This window comes from Hypanus sabinus, chromosome 1 (assembly GCF_030144855.1).
Source record: "Hypanus sabinus isolate sHypSab1 chromosome 1, sHypSab1.hap1, whole genome shotgun sequence".
In the NCBI taxonomy this organism is placed as follows: Eukaryota; Metazoa; Chordata; class Chondrichthyes; order Myliobatiformes; family Dasyatidae; genus Hypanus; species Hypanus sabinus.
Genome location: NC_082706.1, coordinates 124,478,134 through 124,502,785, shown reverse-complemented (window position 1 = coordinate 124,502,785; position 24,652 = coordinate 124,478,134). Strand labels below are relative to the sequence as shown.

Sequence of the window (24,652 nt, the reverse complement as noted above, 5' to 3'; positions counted from 1 at the left end):
ACCTAACAAAATGAACAACTTCACACATATCTGGGCTGAACTCCGTCTGCCACTTCTCAGCCCAATTTTGCATCCTATCAATGTGTCCCGGAGTAACCTTTGACAGTCCTCCACACTATCCACAACACCTCCAACCTTTGTGTCATCAGCAAATTTACTAACCCATCCCTCCTCCCTCCACTTCTTCATCCAGGTTATTCATAAAAATCCCAAAGAGAAAGGGCCCCAGAACAGATCCCTGAGGCACACCACTGGTGACAGACCTCCATGCAGAATATGACCTGTCTACAACCACTCTTTGCCTTCTGTGTGCAAGCAAGTTCTGGATCCACAAAGCAATGTCCCCTTGGATCCCATACCTCCTTACTTTCTCAATAAGCCTTGCATGGGGTAAGCCTTGCTTGTCAAATGCCTTCCTGAAATCCATTTACACTACATCCATTGTTCTACCTTCATCAATATGTATAGTCACATTTCAAAAAATTCAATCAGGCTCGTAAGGCACGACCTGCCCTTGAGAAAGCCATGCTGACTATTCCTAGTATTACACCTCTCCAAATGTTCATAAATCCTGCCTCTCAGGATCTTCTCCATCAACTTACCAACCACTGAAGTAAGACATATTGGCCTATAATTTCCTCAGCTATCTTTACTCATGATGCAAAGATCATCGCCAGAGGCTCAGCAATCTCCTCCCTTGCTTCCCACAGTAGCCTGGGGTACATCTTGTCCTGTCCCGGTGACTTATCCAACTTGGTGCTTTCCAAAAACTCTTGCGCATCCTCTTTCTTAATATCAACATACTCAAACTTTCCAGTCCGCTGTAAATCATCTCTACAATCGCCAAGTTTACTTTTCCATAGTGAATACTGAAGCAAAGTATTCATTAAGTACCTCTACTATCTCCTCTGGTTCCATACACACTTTCCATTGTCACACTTGATTGGCCCTATTCTCTCACATCTTATCCTCTTGCTCTTAACATACTTGTAGAATGCCTTGGGGTTTTCCTTAATCCTGTCCACCAAGGCCTTCTCATGGCCCCTTCTGGCTCTCCTAATTTCTTTCTTGAGCTCCTTCCTGCTAGCCTTATAATCTTCTAGCTCTTTATCATTACCTAGCTTTTGAACCTTTCATAAGCTCTTCTTTTCTTCTTGACTAGAGTTACAACAGCCTTTGTATACCACGGATCCTGTACCCTACCATCCTCTCCCTGTCTCATTGGAACGTACCCATGCAGAACGCCACGCAAATATTTCCTGAACATTTGCCACATTTCTTCTGTACATTGTCCTGAGAACATCTGTTTCCAATTTACGCTTCCAAGTTCCTGCCTAATAGCCTCATATTTCCCCTCACTTCAATTAAACACTTTCCTAACTTATCTGTTCCTGTCCCTCTCCAATGCTATGCTAAAGGACATAGAGTTGCGATCACTATCTCAAAAATGCTCTGCCATTGCGATCTGACACCTGACCAAGTTTATTTCTCAATATCAGATCAAGTACAGCTTCTTCTCTTGTAGGCTTATCTACATATTGTGTCAAGAAACCTTCTTGAACACACCTAACAAACTCCACCCCATCTAAACCCATCGTTCTTGGGACATGCCAATCGATACTTGGAAAATTAAAATCTCCCACTACTACAACACTGTTATTATTACACCTTTCCAGAATCTGTCTCCTTATCTGTTCCTCGATGTCCCTGTTACTATTGGGTGGTCTATAAAAACACCAAGTTTTTGATTGACCCATTCCTGATCCACAGACAATCCCTCCATGTCTTCCTCCTTTTCTATGGCCATTACGCCATCTCTGATCAACAGTGCCACACCTCCACCTCTTTTGCCTCCCTCCCTGTCCTTTCTAAAACATCTAAAGCCTGGCATTCAAAGTAACCATTCCTGCCCCTGAGCCATCCAAGCCTCTGTAATGGCCACAACATCATATCTCCAAGTACCGATCTCCGCTCTAAGCTCATCCGCTTTGTTCATAATGCTCCTTGCATTAAAATAGACACATCTCAAACCATTGGTCTGAGCGTGTCTCTTCTTGATCACCTGCCTATCCTCCCTCTTGTACTGTCTCCAAGCTTTCTCTATTTATGAGCCAACCATCTCTTCCTCACCCAGAAATCCTAGTTTAAACTTTCCCCAATAGCCTTAGCAAACCTCCCTGCCAGGATATTGGTCCCTTGGGAGTGCAACTCATTCTTTTTGTACAGATCACACCTGCCCTAAAAGAGGTCCCAATGATTCAGAAATCTGAATCCCTGCCCCAGCTCAGCCATGCATTTATCCTCCACCTCATCCTATTCCTATACGCACTGTCACGTGGCACAGGCAGTAATCCCAAAATTACTACCTTTGCGATCCTGCTTCTCAACTTCCTAACTCCTTGTTGTCTGCTTTCAGGACCTCCTCCCTTTTCCTGCCTATGTCATTGATACCAATATGTACCACAACCTCTGGCTGTTCTCCTTCCCACCTCAGGATATCTTGGATGCGTTCAGAAACATCCCAGACCCTGGCACCTGGGAGGCAAACTACCATCCGTGCTTCTTTCCTGCATCTACAGAATCGCCTGACTGACCCACTAACTATAGAGTCCCCTATCACTGCTGCCATCCTCTTCCTTTTCCTACCTTTCTGAGCAACAGGGCCAGACTCTGTGCCAGAGGCGCAGCCACTGTTGCTTCCCCCAGGTAGGCCATTGCCTCCAACGGTAGTCAAGCAGGAGTACTTATTGTCAAGGGGTACAGCCACAGGGGTGCTCTCTAGCCTCTGACTCCTGCCCTTCCCTCTCCTGACTGTTACCCACTTAACTGTCTCCCGAGGCCCCAGTGTGACTACCTGCCTATAGCTTCTCTCTATCCTCACTCTCCCTGACCAGACGCACAGAAATATGAGGCTTATAAGAATGGAACAGTGATTATCATGAGGGACTTGCACACAGATTCAGTGAATCAAGTCAGTCGAGGCAGTCTTGAGGAGGACTTTAAAGTGCATCCGTGATGGCTTTCCTGAACAGCATGTTCCTGAACCTAAAAGGGACGTGCTATCTTAGATCTGGTCCTGTGCAACGGGACAGGCAAAATTAGTGATGTTGTAGTTAGGGATCCTCTTGGAAAGAGTGATTACAGTATGACCGAATCTCTCATACAAATGGAAGGTGCAAAAGTTCAATCTAAAACCAGTGTACTTTGGATAAACAATGAAGACTACAACAATGGGATAGGGTTAGGGATAAGGAGGATTTGGCTTGTGTAGACTGAGGACACAGGCTATACGGTGGGACAGTTGAGCAACAGTGGAAGACATTCAAAGAGATTTTTTACGGTGCTCAACAGAAGTATATTCCAGTTAAAAGCAAGGACAGCAAGGCTGGGGGGAGACAGCCTTGGATAACTAGGGAAATAAAAGAAAGCACCAAACTAAAATCTTCTGCATACAAAGTCTCCAAGAGTAGTGGGAAACTGGAAGATTGGGAAAACTTTAAAAAGCAACAGTGCCACTAAGTGAGCAATAAAGAAAGGGGAGCTAGATTATGAAAACAAACTACCACAAATTATAAAAAGAGATAATGCAAGTTTTTATAATTATATAAAGTGGAAAAGGGTGGCTAAAGTGAATGTAAGTCCCTTGGAAGACGAGAAAGAGTACTGTAATTGATATTGAATAATGAGGAAATGGCTGAGGCTTTGAATGACTACTTTGTGTTGGTCTTCACAGTGGAGGACACATCTTACATGCTAAAGAGAGATGTTATGGACGCAATGGTAGGTGAGGATCCTCGATACAATAGCTTCCATTAAAGCAGTAGTACTGAGCAAACTTGTGGGCCTAAAGATAGACAAGTCCCTTGGTCTTGATGAAATGCATCCCAGGGCACTGAAAGAAATGACAAAAATTATAATAGATGCTTCGGTCAAGTCAAGTCACTTTTTATTGTCATTTTGACCACAGCTACTGGTACAATACACAGTAAAAATTAGACTTTTTCAGGACCATGGTGCTACAAGAAACAGTACAAAAACTACACTGAACTATGTAAAAACAACACAGAAAAAAAACTACGCCAGACTACAGACCGGATCGGTGAGTGGGCAAGGGTCTGCAGGTGGAATACAATATTGGTAAATGCGAGGTCATCTATTTTGGAAGGAAAAATTAAAGAACAGATTATTATTTAAATACTAAAATATTTCAGCATGTTGCTGTGCAGAGGGACTTGCTACAGCTAGTGCATGAATCACCAAAAGTTGATTTACAGGTGCAGCAGGCTATCAGGAAGGCAAATGGAATGTTGGCCTTCACCGCGAGAGAAGATGAATTTAAGAACAGGGAGGGTACTTGTGAGGCTGCACCTGGAGTACTGTGTGCACTTCTGGTCTGCTTACTTGAAGGATATACTGTCTTTGAAGGTGGTGCAGAGGAGGTTCACCAGGTTACTTCCAGAGATGAGTGTGTTAGAATATGAAGAGAGATTGAGTCGCCTGGGACTGTACTCACTGGAATTCAGAAGAATGAGAGTAGATCTTATAGAAACATAAAATTATGTGAGGGATAGACAAGATAGAGGCAGGAAGGTTGCTTCCATTGGAAGGTGAGACTGGAACTAGGGGACATAGCTTCAAGATTCAGGGCAGTAGATTTAGAATGGAGATGAGGAGGAACTACTTTTCCCTGAGAGTGCTGAATCAGTGGAATTCTTTGCCCAATGAAGCAGTAAAGGCTACCTCAGTAAATATATTTAAGACAAGGTTGGACAAATTTTTGCAAAGTAAGGGAATTAGAGTTATGGGGAAAAGACAGGTAGGTGGAGACGAGTCCATGGCTAGATTAGACATGATCTTACTTGTTGCTGAGCAGGCTTGAGGGGCCAGATGGCCTACTCCTACTTTCTGTTCTTGTGTTCTTATGTGTTCCAATTAACTAGATTCCACTGTATTTTGATGCAAGTAGTATTATAGGAAAGGTGGATAAGCTTAGGGCATGGATCAGCATGTGGAATTATAATATTGTAGCCATTATTGAGACTGGGTTGCAGGAGGTCTGGCAGCTCAATGTTCTGGAGTTCCACTGTTTTAGATGTAATAGAGGGCAAGGGATTAAATAGGAAGGTTGGTTTAACCTGCCAGGAAAAATAGCACAACAGTGTTCAGACAAGACAAACTGGAGAGGCTAAATGGGTGGAACCAATGTAGAAAGGGATGACTATATTAATGGCATTACGTTACAGACTACACAAAAGCCAGTGAGAATTAGAAGAGCAAATTTGTATAGATCACAGACTGTTGTAAGATCATAGTATAATATGCTATTCAGGGCAGGACTAGGATGATAACACATTTGAATGAATGTCTGAGGAATTGATGCAGGGGGACAGGATTTCAGGTTCTTGGATAATTGGAATCCTTAATGGGGCAATGTTGACCTGTATAAGAGGGACAGCTTGCACCTAAACTTGAGGGGAAACCAAGAACCTGGTCAGGAAGTTTGCTCATTCTAGTTGGGAGGGTTTAAATTAGTTTGTCAATGGGATGGGAATCAGAACACTAGATCAGAAATGATGGGAGGATGGACAGGAAGATAGATGTGAGGGCATGTAAAAAAACAGGCAGGAGTAAAAAGTAACAGATAGGATGGGATGGATAGCTTGATCTATTTTAATGCTTTGAGTATTCATGAGTAGAGGTGATGAATTTAAGAGCAAGGATCAGTACATGGAATTAAGATGTCACGGCCAATACAGAGACTTAGTTGAGAGAGGGACACTAATGGGTGCTCAATGTCCCACAGTTTCGATGTTTTAGAAAAGACAGAGGGAGGTAAAAGAGGGAGTTGCACTATTAATCAGAGGTAATATCAGAGCTTCACCCATAGGGCTCATCTACTGAATCAACATGGGTAGAACTCTAAAATAGGAAGAGTGCAATGACTGGTAGGATTGTATTTCAGACCCCACAATATCCACCAGGACATTGAAGAACAGACACACGCACACACACACACACACCAACCACCCCCCCTCCCAACCCCCCAGGCCAGGCAGCATCTATGACTAAGAGTACAGTGGACTTTTTCTGGCAAGCCCCTTCCTCAGAACTGCAGAAAAAATGAGGAGTCAGAGCAAGGAGGCGGAGGAAGAGGAGGAAGAAACAAGGTGATAGGTGAAGCCGGGAGAGGAGGGCAGCAATGAAGTAAAGAGTTGAGAGGTTGATTGGTGAGAGACATAGTGCTGGAGAATGGGGAATCTGACAGAAGACAGAAGGACATAGAAGAAAGGGGGAGGAGCACCAGAGGAAGGCAATGGGCAGGCAAGGAGATAAAGTGAGGGGGGAAATAAGAATAGGGAATGGTAAAGGGGATGAGGGTACATAACCAGAAGTTTGAGAAAGCGATGTTCATGCCATCAGGTTGCAGGCTACCCAGACAGAATACAAGGTGTTACTCCTCCAACCAGGGAGTGGACTCATGACAGTAGAGGAGGCCATGGGCAGACATATCAGAATAAGCAATGGGAAGTGAAATTAAAACAGGTAGCCAGTGGGAGATCCCACTTTTTCCTGGCAGATGGAGCATAGGTGCTCAGTGAAGTGGTCTCCCAAACTATGTTGGGTCTTACCGATATACAGGAGGCCATATCAGAGCACTTGACATCGTAGATGACCCCAACAGACTCTCAGGTGAAGGGTTCCCTCACCTGGAGGACCGTTTGGACCCTGAATGGTAGTGAGGGAGGAAGTGTAGGGGTAGTTGTAGCACTTATCTGCTTGCAAGGATAAGTTCCAGAAGGGAGATCAGTGGGGAGGGGATGAATGGACAAAGATCCTGGCAGAAAACAGAAAGCTGGGGGGGGGGGGTGGGGGGGCAGAGATATGCTTGGTGGTGAGTTCCTGAAGGAGATGGCAGAAGTTAGGAAGAACTGAGTGCTGGATACAGAGGCAGGTGTGGTGACGACAAGAGGAACCCTATCCCTGGTGGGGTGTCAGAATAGGGAAGGGTAAATGTATGTTAAATGGAAGAGTTGAGTTGAGGCCCTCTGGTTCTCATCTCACTTTTTCTTTCTCCCACGGCCTTCCATCCCCTCTCAGATTCCCCCTACTCCAGCCTTGTATTTCTTTCACTTCTCAGCCTCCCAGCTCTTTATGTCAGCACCCCCTCCCTCCCAGTTTCACCTATCACCTTACATTTCTTCCACCCTACCCCCACCTTCTTACTGACTTACCTTTTTTCTCCAGTCCTGATGAAGCAAGGGGGCAGTACATGAGACTTGCTGTTGGAGAGGCCATGTACAGGCAGGGAGAGACTTGTATACTTAGCTCTCCTTTTCACAAGACTGCTAGCCAGTGCTAGAAGCTGAAAGTGAGAGTGACAAGTACTACCCACTACACACATCACCACAGCCATTTTGACACCAAAGTCAGTAAGGACACTGAGGAATGTGGTAGAATACAGGGATCTGAGAATACAGATCCATAATTCCTTGAAAGTGGCGTCACAGGCAGACAGAGATGTAAAGCGATCTTCTGAAACAGTGGCTTTCATACTATGTACAGGCATTGGGATATTCTGTTGAAGATGTCGCTGAGGCCTAATTTGGAGTATTATGTCCAGGTTTGGGCATGTAACTACAGGAAAGATTAATAAGATTAAAAGAGTACAGAGAAAATTTTTAAGGATGCCAGGATTTGAGCACACAAGTTTAGGGAAAGACTGAAAAGGTTAGGACTTCATTTCCTAGCACATGGGAGAATGAGAGAATATTTGGTAGAGGTATACAAAATTATGAAGACCATAGATAGGGGAAAAGCAAGCAGGCTTTTTCCACTTAGAACCTCAATTAAGAGTGAAAGGTGAAATGTTTAAGAGGAATATGAGGGTTGGGAGTGTGTGGAACAAGCTGCCAGTTAAAGTGGTTGGTACAGATTTGATTTTAACACTTAACAGTAATTTGGATAGGAGCATGGATGGAGGGCTATGCTCTGGGTGCAGGTTGATGGAACTAGAAGTAATAGTTTGACACGGACTAGATTACCTGAAGGGCCTGTTTCTGTGCTGTGGTAGTCTTCAACTATGTAATGATGTAGCAAGAACAACTTCTCTTGCACACCATCCATACTGATCAATTTATTGTAACAAATTTTTGAGGTGGTAAAAATTAAAATGGAGTGTAGAATAAAATATAACAGAGAAAGTGTAGGCAGTAGGGTGTGAGCTTATGATGAAGTAGATTCAGAGGTTAAGGCTCTATCTTATATACATACATAAATTCACAAACACATATGTGCTGAATAGTCTATTAGTGATCTTCACTCATAGGAACTTGAAACATTCAACCTTTCTTGACATCTGCACTGTTTATGTAAACAGGAGCACATACACTGCACCCCCACCCCCTTTCCTGATGTCAATGGCCAGCTCTTTTGGTTTGCTGACATCGAGAGTGGTTGTTGTCATGACACCACTGTCACTGTGCTCTATCTCCTTCCTGTACTTCAACTTATCCTTATACAAGATTCAGCCCACTATGGTAGTGTCACCTGCAAACAGAGATAGAGTGAGAGCACAATCTGGCCATGTAGTTGAGAGTGTACAGGGAGAAGAGTAAGGGGCTGAGGTCACAATCTCATGTAGAGCCAGTGTTGAGAAAAACTATAGCAGAAGTATTGCCTCCTATCCCTACTGATTGCAATCTGTTGGTCAGGAATTCAGGGATCCACTTGCAAAGGAAGGTGTTGGGTGCCTGGTCTAGGAGTTTGGAGAAGAGTTTGCTCAGAATTATAGTATTGAAGGCTGAGCTGTAGTCAACAAACAATAGTCTAAAATAGATATCTTCACTGTCCAGATGCTTCAAATATGAGTGTAAAGTGATTAAGACAACATCTGCCAAAGACCAGTTTCATCAAGAGGCAGATTGCAGAGAGTCGAGATTGTCTGATAGATTGAAATCAATGAATACCATAATCAGCCTCTTGAAGCATTTCATCATGGTGGATGCCATTTCCATTAGTGGCTGGTCATGTCATGGTCTTCTTGGTCCTCATGGTACTGGAATAAGAGAGTCTTAAAGCAGGTGGGAACCTTAGATTGAAGGAGGGAAGAGGTTAAAAATGTCATTAAATAGCTGATCTGCATAGGATCCAAAGCCATTATCCAGGTCAGGTGCTCTCTCGAAGATTGATTTCACTTTTGCTGTGGGTGAAGGTTTACAGACCCTTCTGTTCAAAATATGCAGTGTTTGTAGTTCATCAGGAAGAGATATGTTGTTGTCTGCGATGTTGTTCGCTGTTTTGTAGCCTGTAAAAGCACATAAGCCTTGTCATATTTGAAGACACTATTTTGGACTAGTGCTTTCTCTTGGCATCTCTGCTTGCTTTGCAGAGGTTGTACCTTGATTTCTTGTACAGATCAGGGTCACCTGATTTGAATACTGCAGTCCTCGACTTCGGTAGGTCGATCTCTTAGCTCACCTGTGCTTTGGTATATTTTATAGAAAACAGGGCATAACTAAGTAGTATTGCAATAGGACATGTTCTATGAAATTTCCTAATTTGGCACATTAGCCACCCTTCTGAGCCTCTAAAGTACCAAATATTCAGGAGTTCAGATTGCTAAATCTTGTTATTTTTATTACTATCTTTAGCTGCCAAGTCTACAGAAACACACTGAGGCGTCATCTATTTTGCCAGCACACAAAGTAGATAGCAGAGCTGAGCAAGCCTTTGTTACACAACATGATATAAGTTTCAATTAAAGTCTGCTGTACCACTTTAAACACAATAATGCAAATTAAACTCTTAAGTTCCAAAGCGTTTTTGTCTTGATCATACTATTATTGTCCCATGTATCTAAATAATCTGCAAGTTCCATTAATAATCAAATATTCACTATCATGGTAAGAAACATTATCTGAAAGTTTATTTCAAAATAATTTCTGATCAATAAGCTTCAGTATTTTGTTTAAGCAGATGAATCTAAGGGATACTACAATTTTAATAATTATCTAAAAATATTACTTGATTCTTAGGTTCAGCACTTGATAAAGAATTGGATTTAAAACACAACAACATTCCAAACATGGAACTAATTAGTAAAAGTACAAGAGCAACAGAAAATATATCCTCACATGAAGATGTGTAAACTTTCCTCTCTGTTCACACTTGAGTCCATTGAAAAGTGCAAGGGTTCAGTCCATGAGATAAAGAGCCATCAATGATTTTTAACTAAATTATTTTAATTTCCTTTGCAAGCATATCAGAACATACTAAAGGTTTAAACAACAACAGCTGTTTCCGATTCATCTGCCCTATAGGAAACAACATACTTGAAACAAGTGTTTCCTTAGCAACTACAGAATCACCGAGATACACATGGGATTGAAGTAAATTAATTTTAAGAGGCTTTATTTTACAAACTTCATCTCTAAGAACAGCACAGCACACATTTTGTTTATGTTGCCTTTATGGTTCACTGCTTCAATTTTCTCTTTGTTAAATTTTATTAGCATCCATAACTAAACATCATATATACCTAATTTGATAGGCTATACTTGCGTTGTGTCAAATTTAACTACAAAATAGCACATCTTTGTTTGAAGCTAAAACCAAGCTGCTGGAGGAACATAGTGGGTCAAACAGCATCTATAAAGGGAAATATACAGGTAGTCCCCTAGTTATATACATCTGACTTACAGACAACTCGTACTTACGAACCGAGGAAAGAGAATGCCATCCGTCATTTTAAGTCGTTGCTGTTGACACTGTGTTGAGTGTTTAACTTTGTATTTGGCTTAAATTTTTCTTGGTAAGATTCACCCTGAATCATCTGCCCTATAGGAAACCCTGACCCCACCCCCCATTCTGGTCGGCTGGTGGTGCAGTGAGATCAGCACCGGGCAGGAGAATGGAGGTTTCCGAGTTCGATCCAGTGACAGACCGCTCCCATGCTGGGTTGATGTCAATCCAATGACTTCCGTAACATCCGTGCCGGGTTGATGTCGAGCTTGCAACTCGACTTCGTAAAAAAAAAACACTGCCACCTGCAGTTTAAATTCCCACCGGAAATATTGTGGATAATCAAATACCCAAACCCAGCACAGTCCCCACTTGTCCCATTTAGCCTCTCTCAGTGAGGTGGTCCTTAGGATCCAGCGGACCTTGGGAGCCAGCAGAGGTCCGGACCCACCACCCGCAGTGTTTCTGTTCCACTGACGTGAAGCCATCTTGATTGAAAATAAAGTGGAAATAATAAAGCGTTTGGAAAGAGGTGAAACGCCATCGGTCATTAGAAAAGCGTTAGGCTACAGTCAGCCAACGATTGGAACAATTTTAAAGGATAACGGATAAAGTGAGAAAAATGGAGCATGTGAAAGGCCCTGCCCCAAGCTACAATTATTACTAAACAATGCAGTGGTTTAATTATTGGAATACATACGTTTCTTAAGTGTTTTATATGCAAAGAAAGGTAAAATATATACTGTATACTAAGACAAACGTTTGACTAACTGACGCTAAATAATATCAGATGTACTTGTTCCGACTTACGTACAAATCCGACTTAAAGACGGACTCAGGAATGGAACTCGTATGTAACCCGGGGACTGCCTGTATAGTCAATGTATTGAGTCAAGATCCTTCATCTGGAGGAATGGTCTCAATGTAAAACAATGACAAAGTTAGCAACACGTTTACTAAATTGTTCGTGCATTTTTCTGTAGTTCAAGCTTGTGAAGAATACAAACAGTACTGAAGCAAACTAACTAGGCATTACTTCCTTAAACATTATTGATCCATGACCAACTTCTAGAACTGACATAGAGCTTTTTGATGAAACCACCAAATGAAATATTACACTTTAATTTCAAAGTCACAAGTCAGACAAATACAATAAAAAATATACCAGCAGCAGTTTTAACTTCGAAGCTGAGATACTCAGCTTTAATTATATTATACATTTTGGAAAATGGGGTACATCTTCATAGGCAGCATTGCATAGTTTCCAAGTCAATTTTCTTTCAGTAAACTGGACCTGGCTACTTTCCAATAATCTAGTTCATAAATAAATTTAATAGTTGGCTAGTGATGTAGTGGCATCCACAGTGGACTTTGAAGCGAGTGGTCCCAGATTTGAATCTGGCCGGCTCCGTGCACATTTTCTATCTGTGCTGGGTTGAGTGTTGAGCTCACAACTCAACCTCATAAAAGTCAGACAAATGTTAAAGCAATGGCAAAGTTGTCACCAATGTGGCACAATGTGTGGTAAAGAACAATAATAATAAATAAATATTCAATAACTTCTAAAGCAGGGTAGTGGGTGATAGATAGTGCCATTTACCTGCTGAATTGCCACTTCTGCCAAGAAAATTAAAAAATCTTTTTACTGTCAACAATTTGGAAACCAATAGGTCAGGTAAGGTATATGGGATAAACTAACTTCTGCATATGACATCTAAAGGATATAAAGCTACTTTAATGTAATCATCCCAATCATTATTCATAAAATGCAAATCAGACCTTTTTTAAAAAAAAACAGATGTGGTGATAACAACTTTTACAAATACACAGATCAAAGAGGTTTCACAGCTGAATACCAAATCAAGTTTATGCATAGCTTATTAACTATAATACACTGTTAATAATTTTGCCTACAACCTATCCACAGGCTCTCAAGACAACAACAGGACTGACCTCTACATGTAAATGAAAATAGCTTTACTGATTCCCTTCAATTCTCCTTCACATCAGAAGCATCTGGTTCCTGCTTCATTCTTCCCTGGAGCAAAGAACTCGAATGAATCCCACAAGTCAGTTACATAATGTAGCGCAGTTCCCAACTTCAGCTTTAAAAGCATCGTAGGAGATATATTTTCAGCCTGCAGGGTATATTCAACATACTTACTCAACGTGATAATTTCTATTATTTCAAATTTACAAACATTCTTCAATGCAAAAAGCCACCTAAACAATCACATAGATCTAGCAGATATTCATATTTTCCTATTAAAATTTAAAAGCAGGGTTATGAAGTCGATCAAGCATGGAGTTGCCTAGTTTATCATTTTGGCAAAACTGTAAGGCTAATTGATTGTAAGATTATTAATATTAGAGACACTAATGGTTTTTGTATTGAGCCAAGTTATTTGCTGATAACACTAGCACCATTTAGTAGTTTCTACAGAAGCACTTTCAAAACTGCACAAAAATGTGGTTAGAGTTACAATTCATGATTGCAACCTTATGTACCATTTCAGGTAAAATTCCAGTGAAAAGTGATCCAACTTGGAATCACCACCACAGCAGTAGGTAGGGAGGGAAGCAAAAGCTGAGTATGCCCGAAGGTAATATGCTGCATTATTTATCTTTCTATAGAAAGCTACAAACATGAGCAACAAATTAAATAGCATCAATTCCGTTTTAAAATGGAAAAAACGGGAAATAATTGCAAACTAAAGTAACAAGTACTGTACATTTTGAATTGTATTACTGTACAATTGAAATCATTACATGAAAAAAAGAGCAAAATCTAATTTTAGAACTCTAAAACTGTTTACTAGTGTAATTAAAGCTGCAATTAAGTTAATATTTAATCTTTCAACAAACCTGTAACCTTCAGTTAAACTGTTTTATTCTGACATTGTAGATCAGTTAATTGCAAGATGTAGGACATGCATCTATAGAAACTACAGCAAAATTAGATGCTCAAAGGTTTAACAGTAGTCTAGCAAATTAAAACAAGTTAAATTGTGATTTCTTTTGTATATTTCAAACCTAAATTAAAATACTTATTTTGGAAAGGGACAGGCAAAAACCCAATTCATCCTGAGAAAGCCCATTTATAAACTGAAAAGCATCAGTCGGCACTAATAAGGTAAGCACATTGTATGAATGAAGTCACTTACAAGTTAGGTGGGGCAAGAACAGAAAATGTCTAATCTTGAAATGGCGTTAATGAACATAGCCAAGTTTCATGGTCACCATCACTGACTTAAAAATAAAATAAATCAAATTTTCAAACTGGCATTATGATATTTAACATCTTCTTTCAATCTAGACCAGTGAAATAATCAAGATGCCACCATTTTCCTTCAGTGTGTGCTGATCAAATTGAGATGTTTATGCAAGAAAAAATATTCTTTCAATTGTGTTATCCAATACTCCACGGGCACACACAACAGTAGCTTGCAAACTTTATTCCACATTCCATAATAATTAGTCTTATTCCTAGCCCGCCTCCATCATTCTCCCTATCAAATTAGACAGATTAGAAATCTCCAAAACTAGAAGAATCTTGGAATTATTGCACAAATCACCAATACATTTGAACAAAAATGGCTCGAGGCAAAATCTTAGCAATTTTTACCATACTAATAATGCCTTTCCCATTTTGTACAGTTTATTTACGGATTAGTTTCCTTTGATATGCAAAATATAGATAATTCTGCAGCTGCATGCAATTAGTAAACCACCCAATGGGATAAATTTGAACCAGTCTAAACTACTTTGGTACATTTAGGTTTGTAAATTGACTTCTTACATGCTAATTTGTCATCTGGATATATTATAAAACGCAGCATCCTTCTTTGGGGATTCTGCATAAGAGTGGAATTTACTTCCATTCTGATTTTATGGGTAATGAGAACATGGGAACTCTTTCATAGATGTGTCACAAGATGGCAGAGGGAGCTAAGTGGATCGTATGTGAGAATGTTTCCTACATTTAAAGCATTCACAGTTTAAATGTTCTCAAGGATCAGTGACGATGTTGTAGCTCTTCATATAGTCTTTGAGTATAGCTTTGAATTTCTCCTCCATCTGCCAGTTAATCACTTCCCATGACAAAGCTTGGAATAGGATGTCTGTATCAAGAGCCTGGGTTGAGTTTAGGTTTTATGTGACCTGCCCGATCTTGGTGACCAAAGTGTATTAGGGTCTCAACACTAGGAATGCAGGAATGAGAGAGCACAATGACATTGAATTAACTATCCTTCGAGTAAATTGGATGATGATTTTTATGCAGACAGAAATGATAGCATTTTTCTTGTTCCTTAGAATGCCCATTGTATCTGGCTCACATCTTAGAAAGACATAGGAAGGCAGACAGTACTGTTGCTTGGTAGACCATGCTATTCCACAAGTTATTTTGTTAAAGAGCATAGGATTGCTAAACCTAAATGAGAAATATTGCAAAAAACTGAAATACTGATTATCAACTAAGCAAAATACCACAAACAGTAACATACATGTAATCTCTTTTTATTGATGTTGGCGAGATAAGCAGATTTCATTCTGCCCTTAGCTCAATATTTAAAGATTTCCTCAGAACTGTTTATCATAATACACTGAAATATAACTGAACTTGCTATCACTTATATAGCACACAGCCTAAATGGTTACAGGGTGAAAAGATGCAAATATTTAAAAACAGACCCTTCACCCTTTTTTGGGAATTTTGATGACCCTGAACCTCCATCAATAAATTTAAAATTGCTAAGCCACCACAGTGCCCTAGCAATGTTGGCACCTGCTAATAAAATTCATGTAATGAGAAATGCCTTGTATTTGTTGTACGTCAGCATACATCAAGTAATCCAAATTCGTATTTAACTTTGGCATATAATTGGTAACATCTGACATTGCACTTGAGTCATTAAACTGATTTCACTAATATAAAAAGCTATTAATTAAATACCAGCAAATTATGGAGGTTATAGATGCCCAGTAAAATTCTACTAGGATTGGAAATGGACTAAAATGGTCTTAATCTTCAAGACTGATTAGAAAAGACTATTCATATTGCATGTCCCTTAACTGGTGATAACAAGACATCAAAAAGATAATAATTCTGCTTAGAATAAAAAAAATTACAGGAGCAACTGAGTCCATCACACCTGTGTAGACTAAAATTGTATTTCTGTTACTGTCAAGTCACTATCTCTAATGTAAAATAATTGAAGGCATATAGTAGGTAAAATGACAGCATGGCAAAAATTAGAAAGAAGATGACAAAATGTAAAGCTTAATTTTATTTGTCACAAGTATAACAAAACTCAAAACATACAGTGAAAGGCATTGTTTTGTATCAATCAGTGAGAATAGTGATGAGCAGCCTGCGGGGGTAGCCATGCTTCTGGTGTCAACATAGCAAAGCCACAACTCACCAAAGCTAATCATACCTCCTTAGAATGTGGAAGGAAACTGGAGCACCCAGAAGAAACACCTGCAGTCATGGGGAGAACATACAGTACAAACTCCTTGCAGGTAGTGGCAGTGATCAGTGATCTCTGGCACCACAAAGCAATGCACTAACTGCTATGCTACTGTACCACCCCCAGTTTACAAAACCCAGACGTCAATGCAAGATGTAACTCAACAGTCAAGTGCAAGATTGAGTGTGTTGCACATCTTATCTGTTGACCACTGGATAAGACCCATCATGTAAATATATTTGCGAGGAAAGCATGACAGTGCCTCTACTTCCTCAGTAGTCTGTGGAGATTTGGCACGTTATCAAAAACCTTGGCAAACTTCTATTGATGTGTGGTGGGAAGTGTGCTGACTGGCTATATTACAACCTGGGATGGAAACATTAATGCCTTTGAGCCAGAAAATCCTACAAAAGGTAGTGGATTTGGCTCAGTACATCATGGATAAAACCCATCCAACCATTGAGCACATCTACATGAAGCATTGCCATAGGAAAGCAACACCTGTGATCAAAGATCCTCACCACCCAGGCTATGCTTTTTACTCACTGTTACCATCAGGTAGATGACACAAATGGCTCAGGACTTGAAAAAACGGTTACTACCCCTCAATCTTCAGGCTTTTGAACAAAAAGGGATAACTACTCATTTAAGAACTCTTATCTTTTTTTAATTTATTGCTGTTTATTTATATCTGCAGTTGTAGTTTGTTCCTGTTTACAGTTAGTCTTCTATAGATTTGCTGAGTATGCCTGCAGAAAAGGAAACTCAGCGTTGTACGTGTTGACGTGTATGAACTCTGAAATAATGCCATCCATCCTCATCTGTATTAGAATGTCTTCAAAATTCCAAGTAAAATTTATTATCAAAGAACAACAGGTTTATTTTCCCAGTCTCTAAACGTTAATGTTTATTCTTCAAGAATATTGGTAGAACTTGTAATCTAATTATAACTGCTTAGCATTTATGGACTTATGTTATGCTCAAGCTAGATGATATCTTTCCAAGTTGCTAACAGCTAAATTGAAGACTGCAAATACTTTGTTACTGGTAAAGACTTCAGAACACACAGAAGCAAAGTAATGGCATAGGACTATAAAACCAAATTGGTTTGTAACAATCATATTGTTGAAACAAAAGGCATTTAGCAACTTAAAGTCCTATTTATGAGCAGATGTATTCACATTTGCTCATAAAAGGTACAGCAAATTTCAATGAAATTGAAGCAGCTAACTGAAACTGACTGAAGACTGAATTTGGGAAAAATTGGCACAGTTTGAAATAGCTCAGTAAATACAGATGATAAATAACGTGTGAAATCAATGACACCAGGAAGTATGGGGACACACTTACAAGTTAGGAACCTGCTGTGGTAAGTGCTCTGTTTAAGTGATCGTCATTCTGATAGTAAGAACTGTAGCCAGTAGTTCCACATAGAATCATCAACAAACAAAATTACTTAGTGCTTTGTTTGCCTTCCACAATTATACTGCAGCCATTATACAAAGGGTCAGAAGTACAAGCCATAACTTGAAAAGAATCGTTAAGGACTCAGAGGAATTTGATAAGTGTACATCTACCTTCACTAAACTTATTGATTAGATAGCCATTTCCCACCTCCTTTTCCCTCTCTCAACTCATCTCCTTGCCTGCCTATTGCCTCCCTCTGGTGCTACACCTCACTTTTTTTTCTTCCATGGCCTTCTACCTTCTTATCAGACTCCCCCTTCGCCAGCCCTGAACCTCTTTCATCAATCAACTTCCCAGCTCTTTACTTCACCCCTCGCTCTCCTGGTTTCATCTATCACCTTGTGTTTCTCCTTCCCCTCCCCACCTTTCAACTTTATCCCTCATCTTTTTTTCTCCAGTCCTGCTGAAGGGTCTCGGCCTGAAACTTCGACTGTACCCTCTTCCATAGATGCTGTCTGGCCTTCTGAGTTCCTCCAGAATTTTGTGTGTTTTGGTTGGATTTCCAGCATCTGCAGATTTTCTCCTGTTTGTGATTAGTTAGCCAGATGGTTATGATCCCAAACTTGTGCAATCTCAGGTTTAATTTTATGTATTAGAACGTAACATAAATGCTCACTGTTGTTATTTCCAGGAAATATAAATATCTTGACTTCCTCTGAAAAAGACACCCTGGATACCACTAAATTGATTCTTTGGACTGCAAGATAAACAATGGTAAGCAATTTCAAGCATAATTATATTTGTTTATTAAAACACAAAGCATTACAACAAAACCCACCTCCTCTCAATTCCATATCATTCATCTCTGCTTTCAGCCGAACCTGCAACTAAATTATTTATCGTCAATAACTTCAAAACTGAACAACTCAACATTCATCTTGATTGTGTGTCATTCTCCAGAAAGTTGAGCTCATTGAAAACTAACTGTAGTATCTTTTCCCAGCACCAAGATTAGCCTGACTGTATTTAACACTGAATACCAATGACTTGTATTCTTATTCCTTCAACACATCCTCAGGAACCCAGCGGGTCAGTCCTAGAATAGAACCCAATTTTCAGCGTGGATGTGATGAGACAGTTAGTAAAGTGACAACTGTGATGCAACATGTGTAGAACTGTAAGGATGTATTTAGAGTGTCATTGCCGTTAATAAGTGGTTAGGCTTAGGTTGGGCGGATGTTTGCAGCTAGCAGCAAATCAAGGAGCTGCAAATAGCGATTGAACATATGTTGGTTCAGCATGGCAAAAGTGGGAAAGGTGGGCTTTGAGTCGGGTGTAGAAAATGAAACTGGTGGCCCCAAAATAAAGCCATTTGCTAAATTATGTGGGATATAGTTGAATAGGGTACGAAAATGCTGTGCTGGTTCTGGCTGAGAAAGCCTTCCCTTCAAATTGTGCCAATGTAGATCACAGAGTGCAATTAAAAACTAGATGGGATGAGAGGAACATCTCAGAACTTTGTGAAATAAGCCCCCTCTAATTTCTAAAATGTTATGAATAGAGAGTACCATTACATGTAATTTTAATGATGAAAATGGCTGATCTACACATATGTGATCCATTACAAGAAATAGCTGATTAGATTTCTAGAATGGTGCAATTCAACCTAGAAATCATTGCAACTGCATTTCCATTCCTGGGGATAAAGAAAATGTAATAAAGAAAAAAAAATCATGCAATTGAATCTAGGCCAACCCTTTTTACGATTAAACAATAACATAGTAAAATGGCATACTGGAATATATAACCAGAGTACAATGTTTTAAGTATTTTGAGACCAGTGAAATGTATTGATTAGATAATTCACTGAGAATATTGCTTTCAGTTTAGGTCAACATGCAGTTTTAAAAAACCGTTGGAAAGGATTGCTCAGCCATAATCTAAATATTGCATTTGACAGATCAAGATTAAGCAGCTAATCCTCCAGAATCTTCCAGCAATGAAATGCATAGATGTGCAGAATATTACAGTGAAGTATGGCAAACCCTTCATATTACTTAACAGTACACCAAGTGAAGAAACACTCAAGCAAATTAATTTGCTTTAACACAAGATTGCCCTTGATAAGTCCCAGAAATGCCTCAGCCGGATTGGAAAGTAGTCTTTTGATTCATTCTTGGGTTTAAATATAAATAGTAAGAAATTAAACATGTTATATAACATGCAAAACATACAAGATGGTATTTCTGAGACCAAAAACATACAAACTCATTTTATCTATGGACTTCCTTAAAGACAGAAGTAAGAATAAATATTTTCTTTCAAAAAGAAAAACAAATTCCAATAGTGAAAGACTTTTGAACTGCCACACCAGAAACCAAGAGTTCTCTCCCACAGTCAAGTCTGGATTTTTAAATGTTCCATTTAATTTGATATTGGATATGAAGGTTATGCAAAACTGTCACAGCCTTCATATGTCCAAGTATGAAATTAATTTGGCGAGTTATGGTTTCTGAAATTGCATGTACAGTACATGGAGATTGCTATGCTATGCAAATTATGGTCATGTTGCAGCAAATATTCATCTAAAGTGCTACCTAGGATAGCTAAGGGTGCGCATCATTTCTTACTTGCGAATGATGAACTTTGCAGCAATTACACTAAATCACTATTTAACATTGTTACATTTGAAACATTTCAAAAATAACTTAATGCCCACATGCATATTTTATATTGCAGTGTTAATTCAATAAAATGTCATTATCATGCATCTAGAACTACAATTATTTGTAGCATTGTTTCTATGACAGATATTAGAAGTGAAAAGACAGAGTAAAGGCTCAGTATCATTGACAACTAGGAGATTGTTTAGCATCTATTAATTTAAGCACTCCTGCATTAATACTGTACTTAAAAATGGAAATTTACATCACATCTCAATCAACATTTATACTTGCATTGGAAAGGTGATGCCAATATGTCCATTTTTATAATGCATTTAAATACACCTAAATATGGATCAAAAATAAACTCACTGTGTGGCAAAAGTTGGTGGTTACTTCCTGCTCACAAACTGTAAATTCCTGTTGCTAATCTTCTTGGAAAATCCCATGAGCAGAGAGAAGAATTCACATTCTTCCCAAAGGCATTTTTACTTTGACAATCTGAACATAATGTGGTTTTAAAAAACTTGATAAACTATGTATACAATGAATATATCCAACAAATACTGACCGAACCACAGAGTGCAACTACACTAAGATACTCTTTCCTGGTATCGGTTTATCTGAAAGTTTCAGACCTTCCCCTCACTTCCCAGATAAATCCCAAACGATGCATTTCCTGTAAATCAATGTTTGTCTATGCAAAGTCTGCATCCAATTAGCAATCTCAAATGACAGCTAAAAAGAGGCCGCCCTAGTGGGGAACTGAACAGTCATACGACTGGCTGTGGCAAAAATGTGCAAGTTCCAGTTACTCTGGCCTATTGCCAGCACCTTGTGTAGCCTAAGCCTCTTCTATAGAATAATATGCTTTCTCTTTTGGTACATATCTTAGAACGTGTCTACTAATAAACCAAGGAAAGCTCACACTCTCTCTTCTAAAACATGTGCACGGATAATGGGTGTGATTAAGTGGCATGAGCTCTTAGGCTAGAAAAGCAAGTTACTGTTCTCCATCTCCAAATATAAAAATAGATAAGAAAGGCAACAACTGTAACTCCACAATAACAATATGCAGCAAGTTTTAATAAAAGGAAATCTGGGTTCTAATTCCCACATCAAATGGTGGTGAGAAATGCATTTTGAAAAAGGTTTTAATATAATTTTTTTTATCTTTAACTATATCACAATATCATTACAATTTCTGGAATATAGTTGAAACTACAGCAAAAATTTCTGATAGTAAAAACTTTTCTATAATTTCTGATAAAGATCTTAAATAATTGAATGGGGCAGATTGCACCTCCAACTCATGGTAAATTCAATAGCTCTGTGCTAATGACCAACCATAAAGACTTAAGTAAGAAGTGGCTTGAAAATTGTGAATCAAATTAAGACTTACATTTAAGTCAACTGCTTCTAAAATTCTCGTAAGTAGCTTCAACATCAATAAAATGAAGTTGCTAATATAAAACATACTTGAGTTGAGTGGCTGTTGGAGGAAGAATTACAACGGGAGGGCTCTTCACCTGTGAGATTTCTTTCCTTTATAACTGAATTCCAACACAACATTATAGAACAATTTGAATTTCAGAGGGCAGAAGTAAGTGTAGTCGTTATTACCAAGACTAAATATCTCAAAGTAGTGACTACACTCCAGGGTTCTGAAAAAAATTAGCTCAAGACACTATGGACATTAGTTGTTATTGCTGAAAGATCACTAGATTCTGGAAAGGTTCCAGAGCACTTGAAAATTGCAAATATTACTCCAGTCTTTAGAAAGGGAGGGAGGTAAAAGACAAAAAATTTAAAGGCCAGTTAGCTTGACTTCAGTGGTTGGTAAGATGTTAAGAGTCCATTATTAAGGATGAAGTTTCAGTGTACATGATAAAGTCAGCATGGTTTGTTTAAGGTGAAATCTTGCCTGCAAAGTCTGTTGGAATTTTTAGAGCAGATAAAAGGCAGAATAGACAAAGGAGAATCAGTGGATATGGTTTACTTGGATTTCAGAAGGTGTCACATATGAGGCTGTTGCACAAGATTATTAGGAAAAAGATACTAGCATAGACAGAAGATTGGTTGACTGGCAGGAGGCATAAAGTGAGAATAACATGGGCCTTTTCCTTTTTCCCACCAATTATATTCGACAGGAGTGTGCTACTTCTCATATAGAACAATTTACAATGCCCATTTAACCTAATAACCACAATGTCTTTAGACTCTGGGAGGAAACCCGAGTACCCAGAGGAAACCCATATGGCTCACAGGAAGATTGTACAAACTCCTCACAGGCAACACCAGAATTGAACTCCAAATTCTGGTATGCTCCGGGCTATAAAAGCATTGTGCTAACTGCCACACTACCCTGGGGTGCAGAATTAGTCAGATTACTTTCTTGGATATTTAACCAATGTTCAGAAGAATTTTGTGGTTATAACATACAAACTGGTCTGCAAGTTACAAGTACATTGTGATACAAACTATTTCCTTTTTTCAGTCCAACTGAAAAATCAAAATAAAGAGATCTTAAAGATTACCTTTGTGACGCATACATCATACTATAAAGTGAAATGCATTGCAACACACACAACTATGGAAGAGTAAACAGGCAACGTCTTGGGCCAAAACCCTTCCATGTTGAGAATGTCCTGAGCGCAGCCTGCAAGTGTCGTTATGCTTCTGATGCCAACATAGTGTATAGTGGTGGGAATTGAAACCTGATCTTACAGCAATGCTGTAAAGCATCACATTAACTGCTACGCTGCCCCATAAATAAGAACTGCGATGCTGGAAATCCAAATTAAAATCAAAAGTTGTGGATACTATCATCAGATCAGGTAACATTTATACAGATGGTGCCTGACCTGAGTGTTTCCATAATTTCTTGGTTTTATTTCCTTCTACTCCATCTAGTGGCTAAATAGAGAAATGACAAAACTACATGAATGGGTTTTTGATTTACAGAACATTACAGCACCGAAACAGGCCCTTCAGTCCACCATGCCCATACCAAACATGATGCCAATGCAAACTGATCTACCTGCTTGCACATGGTCTATATCCCTCCACTCCCTGCCTGTTCATGTGCCTGTCTAAATGCTTCGATTACTCATCTTTCCCCTAACTCGCCCTTATTCACCCGTCATCTTCTTCCCTGTTTATCCAGCATGTTCCCTTCATTAAAAAGGTCTATTATCCTCTCATATTAGATTCCTTTGTCAGTCCCCTACCTTCATTACCCATCACCTCTTAGATTCTCTCATCTTGGACGGCCCTTGTCACTACTACTATACTACTAAGATTTTGTGTTAATTTAAAAATCAGAAGTAACATTCATAACCAACAGATGGATAACATTAAAATGTATCATTTGAAAATAGAACCACTATACTTACAAACTTGATATGAGCATTTACAGATGACCATGATTTAGGATATTGATTTTATGCTGCATACACTGCAGAATTGTATCGCAAGGACAATGGTACATTAATTATCAAACAAAAGAAAGGACAAAGACTGAGAATCCTCAGCAAGCCAGGATGCATCTGTGAGGTTAGAAACAAAACCACTACAAGGAAGACGACAAAGTTTATGATGCAGTGAGGATGAAGAGGCAGGATATTATTGATACAGTTAAACTGGGGTGACTATGGGTAAGTTGCAACAATGCTAATCAAGAAGACATGCCTAGCAGGTGAGGCTGGGCATGTCCTCAACACCCGAGGAAAAAAGATGGGAGAGCAACCAAGAATGGGAGTGGAATGGAGAAATAATGTAGCTGGCAATGGGAAGCTTAAGTCACCCCTGCAGATGATTGCAGGTCCTCTGTAAAGTGATTAATATATTTGTGTTTGAGTTTGGGTTTTCCAGTGCAGTATTGTGAGCATAGAATGGAGTAAACTAGAATGGAAAATAGTGCAAGAGAAACGCTGTATTACCAGGAAAGACTATTGGGATTATTGGATAGCAGAATGGGAAGAGGTGAAAGAGGTGAAGAGGCATTTGATTTCTGTGACACAACTCCCTAAAGATGGGAGCGGGAAGTGGAACTGGAAGTACAGAGTAGACAAACACCTTAAAGGAGGCAGAGTAGAATGAAGAGTAGTCACAATAACTGTGGGAGGTGGTAGACTTATAATAAATGTCAGCTCATCTCCTCAGGTGGAGACAGACATAAAGGAAGCAAAGAGTCAAAGACTGATCATGTGAAGGATATAAACTGGCAGCAAGCAAAAACATGAAATTGGTCATCCTTTCCTCTTCTGATCCGTCAATGAAAACTGGTGTGTTTTTCTGAGACTTCCCCTTCTTGAAATCTACAATCAATTCCTTGGTCTTACAGACATTGAGTGCAAAGTTATTGCTGTG

At 39.4% G+C, this 24,652-nt stretch overlaps 1 protein-coding gene across 8 annotated transcripts in view; it reads right to left on the bottom strand.

The window, feature by feature from the left end:
* The window catches only part of LOC132397163 (protein tyrosine phosphatase type IVA 3-like), a 165,148-nt gene that overhangs the window by 62,963 nt on the left and 77,533 nt on the right, over positions 1 to 24,652 (bottom strand). For 2 of the 8 annotated variants that reach the window (XM_059975557.1, XM_059975618.1), the window contains exon 1: positions 20,654 to 20,920. The exons of 4 other annotated variants lie outside the window; for them this stretch is intronic. The gene's annotated coding sequence lies outside the window, so the exon portion shown is untranslated. Of the gene's footprint in view, positions 1 to 12,693; positions 12,879 to 18,456; positions 18,506 to 20,653; positions 20,921 to 24,652 lie in introns of those variants that run through there. 2 more of the 8 variants (XM_059975575.1, XM_059975583.1) reach the window with 2 other exon arrangements.